The following is a 7,534-nucleotide window of genomic DNA, read 5'->3' as shown; positions in this document are numbered from 1 at the left end:
TTTCAACAATTCATGACTCCTCTTCTTAGTCATAAGAATGCACTAAGATGACTTTAGAGGACCAATTGTGATATGGTATCTTAATCATTAAGATGATCATAAACATGATACTAAAGTACTCTCCCATCTTTTCAGATTTGAGAAACTTTTATCTTTCTGCCATACTTTGATTCTTCTTATTCGTTCTGTCTCACATTGAAACTTCTCCAATGCTACAGACTTATACTTAAACTTATAAGTATAACCATATTTACTGAACTTAAGTAAATCATGACGAATAGTCTTCTTGATCTTTTGTGGTGGACTTGACCAGTGCACAAGAATGTGTACTCGATCCCTTAGTCCTTTCCTTATTCACATAAGGAATTAGTCTTAATTTTCCAAGCTGAAAGTTCTCATTCATCATACTATACAACTTGCATGATTCCAAGTTTCGGTCCAATTGAACCTTGGGTGATGAGAATCTTTCCTTATTTGATAATATTAGACACTACCACAACCGAAAGAATCAAATCCATTTTTCCAATATTGCTATCAATGGAATCTTATAAGCAACAACTTTTCACAAATGCCATTGTAAGGATACTTAAAATAAATAAAATCAAAACCTTTTTCTTTTATTTTAAAACTTTGCGGAAAAACTTATCCTTACAATCCATATGAAAACCTTGTTGTTATCTATTCCTAAGCAATATAAATATCATAACTCTTAAGTAATAGCCCAAAATTCTGATCACCGAACCATGCGATTGAAATCCATCTTCGCGATCAGAATCAAACATGTACTTAATAGAGTTAGACAATGGACTTTACCTGAAGTAGAGCCAAACTTATTGACTTTAACATCCTTAGGTAAATTTGGCAGCTTCGTAACCAATGCCCCTTCCTTTGGCAATAGTTACCTATGGGCCCTTGATAATGGGACTATCTCATACTTCGCCTCTCTCTTTACCATTGGGTCAACCGAGTTGACTATGGCCGATCCCTTTCCATTGGGAAGATAGAGCTTTACTGGATATCCAATGTCATCATTGTCAATGTCCATAGCGTTTTAGGAAGTTGATCTTAGCAAATAGATAAGATCATTAAGGGTCTTGTCTTAGTCTGTTTCATAGGATTCCCAAAAGAACTCACTATGCGACTTAGAAAGTAGTTGAGCCACCAACTTTCTCAAGACTTTGACACCCAACTCTCCCGGCTTGTCAATATGTGACTACATCTCCAAGATGTGATCACACCTAGACCTTTCCTTGCCAATAGGGCTTGAGTGACCTTAAACTTTTTAGGAACTTGTGGGTTAGGGAGAATAATTGGAGGAGGTGAAAGAAGTATGATATCCATGGGACATCATCTTCATTTAGGAAAGCTTGTTTCAAGAAATTTGGGAAGATCATAAATGTCTAGACCAGACATCTTTTTGGGAGATATTCAAGATAGTTGATTTAAAGTCCTTAATATGACACCCAATATGAAATATTAAGGCTAGGACCCAACAAACTATTTTATAACTTAGAATAGGGATGCCGTAATCCAAGCTATAAAATATTTGAAGGTAGGTGAATAACGATTCACCAATTTCCACCATGAAAAATGAAATAATTTATTAGGTTTTAATTGGATTTGAAAGTCCTAGATCTTTGAGATTCATTGAACTGTTCAAAGGCATGTTTCAATCTCGAGTGTGCCCTTCAGGTTTTGTGACTGGGATGCCGAGGATCACAAAACAAGGTGTGAATAACCATGCAAATATACTTGGTACCCTTAATATTTACCCCTTAATCAGTGTGCCGGTTAACCACACACGCTCCACCGATACTATGATAAATATTAAGTTACCCTTTGCCTACCTTGTTAAGTCCAGGTTAGTGTGTCGGTTAACCACACACGCTCCACTAATGACTTAAGCAAAGTGCAAAGTGTAATTTCATGGGTTAGCACCAAATTCACATTTTCCTAAGTAACTAAGATTGGGTATTAATAAGAGTTTAGTTACTTAGTATTTATCAATAATACTTTTAATGAAAGGAGAATTATAGTCCTTGTCCTACCCGTTCGGCTAACGACCCTCCACCAGTCAAGGAAGCGGTGGGTGAGAGTGGACACCCATTAAACTGCCATTTTATAGGCAGTAACCTTATACCCCCCCTTATAGACCGGCTTTGTGAATGAGACCTACTAACGGTAAGACTGACTTTACTCTTATACATATATATATAAATATTATTAACTTATAATATTATAAAGTATAAGGGTTGAATTTTAACTTTTAAAATTCTAAGGGCTAACTTGGAATTAAAGTATTCATAAGTGAAAACTTTTCAAATTCCAAAACTTGAGGGCAAGTTTTGAAACTATTCAAAACTAATTAATTCCATAACTTATGAGTTTAAAGTAGTTTTAATTAAAAAAAAAAAAAAAACTCTTCAAGTTCCATAACTTGAGGACAAGTTATGGAAGACTTTAAACTAATTAATAAAAAAAAATAACTTTTTTTTATTGTAACTTATGGAACTAATTAAGGTTACACTTTTTTTTAATTTAATGAAGAGACTCTTGAACCTCCATAACTTGAGGACAAGTTATGGAGTCATAAAACCATTTAATTAGAACTAGACTCTTCATTTTGTAACCTTTGCCAACTTTTATGAGTTTTATGATTCTTAAATGTGACTTTTCATATAACTTGAGGACAAGTTACAAAACACACTTTGGAATCAACTCTTAGATTAAAATGGATTGAAAACAACTATTTCACACAACTTTTCTATTAATCTAAGAACCTCATAAGAACAAGATAATTCGAATCATCAATCTTCAAGAAATTAGCATGAACATACAAACTAATACAAATCTTGAAATTATGACAATTATCTTAGAAATTGGATTAGCATGAACATTACCACATCAAAAACAAGTTTATAAGTCCAAAAACATCTTAGGGTAATGTTCCTAGTCCAATTCCAGCCAAAACAATCGAATATATGCATCCAACTCGATTTTTCAGCTACTTTTGCAAGTATAACAAGAAAACAAGCCTAGGCTCTGACACCACTGTTGGGTTATGCGCATTCTAACACTCCTAAGTGTACATGCAACCCTAAATACCTTGGATCTATGTTTTCTCTATTATACATACAATTATGAACATCCAAGGTATTATCCTAATCTAGCATACAAAATAATAAATATAACAAGATAGAATACATACCTCTTTGATGTAGAATGTCTTCATGAAGCTTGAGTGCCTAGTGCCCCAAGTGTGACACCTCAAATGGTTCACACAACACCAAATACTCTTGGAATAACTTGAGAGAAATTTGAACACTCCTTGAAATCGTCTAGCCCTCACACTCACACATTAGTGCACGATTTCTTGAGCCATGGGATTCTTTTATATGGTGGCTATTAGGGTTACACCATGTAACTCATAACTTTACCCATTCCTTATGCTCCATGGATTTTAACCTCCATGGAGTATCCATGGGTCACCCCATGGACTTAGTCCAACATAAGGAATCTTGGATCACAAGCCCACATATATAAGAATGAATGATTTACACAATCAACCCATATATTTAATTAGTCTCCTTTTGATCACTTAATTAATTCCAAATTAATTCTTGATCAATACTAATTAAATAACCTTATTAATATAATAGAACTTATAATATATTAACCAACCTTAAGTGTTATTTCTCTCATTATAGTCTATCCAAATGCATGATGCCATGCAACCAAAATGGACCATGCCGGGTCGGGTCACGTCTTACCAATTATAGTTATGGACTTAGACATTAATCCAACAATTAGTACATCCGCATGTCATTATAAACGACAATTGTGTACTTACACTTCCCTTTCTTTCATAAAGTGACGGTACCACTTGAAAGTCCAATTCAAACTATTTTCGAGTAAAGATAGTCATAAACTAGGGAAAATATACATTCTTACAAACGACAAATGGAACAGTCGAGTCTAGCACATAACAGAAAATGCCTTGGTAGAAGGATATGATTAAAAGATAGGACCATAATGCTAGCCTTATGATTCAATATGTATACACCACAGGATATATATATATACTAATAGGGTCCGACAGGTAATAGGATGTGTGCTCTCCGCTTCATTTCCTGTTCCTTGTTTGGTTGTGGGCTTGGAACGAATTCACCCAATCTATTTTCTACCCGATTCTATATATATGTATGCTTAGTATACATTAAGTCATCATAAGGGTACCAGGTATGGGTCAGGTTATAAGACACATAGTCAAAGCACAGTCTTTCTAGTACAAAACATACTTTCAGTACTTTTGGTATACAAAACTAGAAACTTCCCAGTAAAGGGTTTAATCCATTTTATTAAACCAGTACAATTTAAAAGACTTTAGGTGAGTAACTTTATAATACCTTAGTTTATACATCATGTTTATATATAAAACTAATACCCAGTAGGTAGTTGGATGTGTGCTTTCCGCCTTACTTCCTGTTCCTTGTTTGGTTGTGGGCTTAGGGCAGATTCGCTCAATTAACTTTCTATCCGATATTAGATTATATATAGCAGTATAAACTAAGCTTTTATAAAAGTAGTCACTGTGCTCACTATTTTACTATAAGAAATAAGGGGTTTCTTAAAGAACTTCTTCATTAGATATAAAGGAAACATTACAATTAACTCCATGAGTAACAAGTGATTACACCAGGGTTATATATGACGATGATCTAACAACCAATGGAATGTGTGCTATCTGCCTTAATTTCTGTTCCTCGTTTGGTTGTGAGCTTGAGGCAGATGCGCACAATCGATTGTTTGTTTACTCTGAGTCTTATATAACTTGTACCCACTTAGTACCCATAGAATGGGTTGTAGTGTCATTTTCCTTAAACTTCCATCAAAGTAGGAAATATATGATTTTCTAGAGGAACAGGCGAACTTTTCAAAACAGAACATACAACTTACACCATTTTTACATATACATTTTCAACAACACTTTACAACTTACTCACATCACTAAAATCTTATGAGCTCACCAGCTTAATTGTTGATCAACTCTTTCAAATAACTTGTATTCTCAGGAGACTATTAGACAGGTGCTCGTGCTGGGAATTCAGAAGATGGAGCATTATAGCTTCAAGTCTTGTTTTGTTATTTGTTTATGAATTCTATGTTTTATGAACACACACATTGTAAACACTTTCTTTCGAAATGAAATGGTTGTTCTTTACTTGCTTACCATATACATATCTCGTGATACTAAACATGACGTCCTCCACCCCCGAACGATTCCGCCGTTCCGGTTTTGGGGTGTGACAGATTGGTATCAGAGCATTGTTTATAGTGAACTAAGTATATCAACCGATAAAAGATATACAACTATAAATACAATGGGGCTTAAGTGCTCTGGATAATGATATATTTTTAGAATATAACTATAGGTTATAAAAATATACCTACTTGTTTATACATGTACATAATAGAACTAGTGTCACGAGGAGAATAGAACTAAAGTATTTAAAGGTTGGGCACTGTCGTCAACCTGAACAGTTATGTAATCGTAGCTAGGATCAATATAGCCTGATCAACTATATTCATTCGAGATGTGACCGACATGTGTTTGGGAATGATGTGGTGTTGCAACAGTGTTAAAACTTACCTGAATACCAGTCAAGAGAACACTAGAACAAGTACATTTAGAGTTAGAATACTATAAGTGTATTCTATGATACGATAGCACGATAACGAGTTTAGAACATACCAAGTACATTACATTAAAATACTATAGGAGTATCTTAGTCCATATAAATAACTTATGTGATAACTTAAAAGACCCTTACGGATAGGTCTATAATCTTGCAATGTATATTCCTAAAGTTTTATATATATAGAGATCTTATAAACTTAGAATCTGTGGTCTACGCTTCGCTATCCATTCCTCTTAAGGGTGTAGTTTTGGAGTAGGATCACTTATTCGAAGGTCTATTTAATCTTCAATTGTATACAGACTTGTATACATTGTACAATTATAGGAGGACCCCGTAAGGATCACCCCATAAGGTTACCTTAAAGCTCATAGATTCTTTAGTCACTTTAATTCTCGCACGACAAGCCCAGATAGATGTAACCACTTCCTCATAGTAGACAATAGAAGAGTCCAGGAGGAACAAGAACAAGTTCATGAGAAGTTTTCAAAGAGGGATCAGCCGAAGTAACCAAAACGTCTTACACGTCACACTATTAAATAATAATCTGGTTAATTTAATGAGCGAGTGGAAACACCGCTCACATTATTTGTTAAGATTATTTTCTTACATGCAACTGGTAACAGTTATTCAGGAAACAAATATTCATTCGAGGATAGTTATTTCAAATTCATAGAGTTTATTAGGTATAGACTCTTTTATGAATTGTTTCTAGAACCCTGTGGAAGTCAGGACCCGATACATCCAGAACTAGGATAACCTGGTCTTTTCAGCTTTTGGCTTGTGTCCATTGCTTTAGACTTATTCTGTCTCATCTTTGTGTTCTTTTAGCAAAGATGCCTCCTCGCAGATCTATCAGACGCACTACCCCGATAACTCCAATACCGCCTCCTTCGCAAATCGATATGGCAGCTATAAACGCTGCAGTGGCTGCAGCTGTGGCAACAGCCATGGCTCAATATCACCCCATCAGTACCAGCGGAGGTGAAACGCCTACAGATTCTACTCGAGGTGAGGTCCTCGTGCGCTCGAGAGAGTTCTCCTACAAGGACTTCACCAATTGCCAACCATTGTCCTTTAATGGGACTGAAGGAGTCATTGCCCTTATGCAATGGTTCGAGAAAACAGAGTCGATCTTCGAAATCTGTTTATGCCCAGAAGGAAGCAAAGTGAAGTTTGCTGCCTGCACCTTCTCTGGCAAGGCCCTAACATGGTGGAACAGCCATGTTAAGTCACTGACCCTATCAGTGGCTAATTCAATAGGCTGGGAAAACCTAAAAGAGTTAATGCGGGAGGAATACTGCCCGTTAGGCAAAATTCAAAAACTGGAACAAGAGCTGTGGGATTTCACTATGGTCGGCTCAGACATAGTGACCTACACTGACCGATTCAGCGAACTAGCAGCTCTATACCCCGGGATGATTACCTCGGAGAACAAGAAGATAGAAAGATACATTTGGGGTCTGACTGCTCCGACCCAAGGAAATGTGTTGTCTTCTAACCCAACCACGTTCGATAGTGCTAAACGCCTGGCACAGCGACTCATCGACCATGGAGTCCGCCATGGTGTAAAATACCCTATTCCCGAGCCATCGAGGGACGAGGACTATAATCAGAAGTCGGGGAACAACAAGAAGAAGAAGAGAACAACACAAGACACCCCGCAAGAGCAACGAGCGAGTACTATGTACGCCGCTACGACGCCTATTGCTTCAGCACCTGCCCGTCGATATGCTGGAAACCTTCCGAAGTGTGGAAAGTGCAACTTTCACCACACAGGAGTATGCCGGGAAATGCAGTGTCTGAACTGCCACAGGAAGGGACACACAGTCTGTTTC

The sequence above is a fragment of the Lactuca virosa genome, chromosome 2, assembly GCF_052849685.1.
Source record: "Lactuca virosa cultivar CGN04683 chromosome 2, Lactuca_virosa_CGN04683_v6, whole genome shotgun sequence".
In the NCBI taxonomy this organism is placed as follows: domain Eukaryota; kingdom Viridiplantae; phylum Streptophyta; class Magnoliopsida; order Asterales; family Asteraceae; genus Lactuca; species Lactuca virosa.
Note: the sequence above shows the minus strand (reverse complement) of the source record.